We start from the raw sequence: 1,230 nt of genomic DNA on the forward strand, positions 1-1,230 counted from the left end.
AAGAGGTTAACAAAAATTTTCATATCTCTCCTCAGGATCATTGCTTAAATTTATAACAAAACAGACAGATAAAGTGCCCCTACCAAATGCTGATGATGAAAACCGTAAGTCCAGTGTTCCACTTGAATTTTTAACTGTAACTGTTTAATTGCTAATTGTAAAGATTATTTATGGCACAATTTTTTTTTGTCATATTATAGTTCCAGCAACATCCACCTCCAGTGGGATAGTGGCCACTCAACCTGTTGGTTGTCATGAAGAGCAGGAAGAGACACCAGAGGCACATCAAGCATCCATTCCATGTTATGACACTGATAACTGTGAGTTCAATACATTTTACTTCAGTCGATTAACATGTGACATGCTCTGAAAAGATTATTTAGGATAATATACCCTGTTGTTTTTTGTCATATCAGTTCCAGCAACATCCACCTCCAGTGGGATAGTGGCCACTCACCCTGTTGGTTGTCATGATGAGCAGGAAGAGACAACAGAGGCACATCGAGCACCCATTCCATGTTATGACACTGATAACTGTGAGTTTAATAATTCAATACATTTTACTTTAATTGATAACATATAGCATGCCCTGTAAATTCTTTATGACAATGTATACCCTGTTTTTGTTTTTTTTATCAGTTCCGGCAACGTCCACCACCAACAGGACAGGAATTCCTACCCCTCATCATGACACGTCAGCTGCTACTACAAACAGGTTTCAATACATCAGAAGATCCTGCAGAATGGCCAAGTGTTCTTAGCCATACTGAAGTGTGTGCATTAGTCACAAAAGGGCCTATACAGATCAAAGATGTAGTATTCCCACAGAATTCTGAGAAAAATCCACGTAGATTCACAAAGGAAAACTACCAAATGGTAATGAAAAATGGGGAGAAGATACATCGAACATGGCTTCTTTATTCAGTTAGCAAAGACTCTGTATTCTGTTTTGCGTGCAAACTTTTTGGTAAACAAGACAAAGCACTTACAGTAGGAGGTTTTAGAAATTGGAGGAATCTGGCTGGACATCTAAAGGAACATGAATATTCCAAAACACACATTACCTGTATGACAAGTTGGCATCAACTCCAGATGAGGCTCAAAACTAAAACAGCCATTGATCAGATTAACCAGGATTTAATGCACCTTGAGATGCATCACTGGAGAGGAGTCATACGCAGAGTGATCGCCATAATATGCCACCTAGCTGAAAGGAACCTCGCTTTGAGA

The 1,230-nt window shown here is 39.0% G+C and overlaps 1 long non-coding RNA gene across 1 annotated transcript; it reads left to right on the plus strand.

Moving 5' to 3' along the window:
* Positions 1-33: 33 nt before the first annotated feature.
* On the plus strand, positions 34-1,197 carry LOC107104224. Its single transcript, XR_001482234.1, has 4 exons — positions 34-104; positions 201-320; positions 417-536; positions 640-1,197. It is a non-coding gene; the product is annotated as an uncharacterized LOC107104224 (long non-coding RNA).
* The last annotated feature ends 33 nt before the right edge of the window (positions 1,198-1,230 follow it).

This window comes from Cyprinodon variegatus, unplaced genomic scaffold, assembly GCF_000732505.1.
Source record: "Cyprinodon variegatus isolate N-32 unplaced genomic scaffold, C_variegatus-1.0 Scaffold1657, whole genome shotgun sequence".
In the NCBI taxonomy this organism is placed as follows: Eukaryota; Metazoa; Chordata; class Actinopteri; order Cyprinodontiformes; family Cyprinodontidae; genus Cyprinodon; species Cyprinodon variegatus.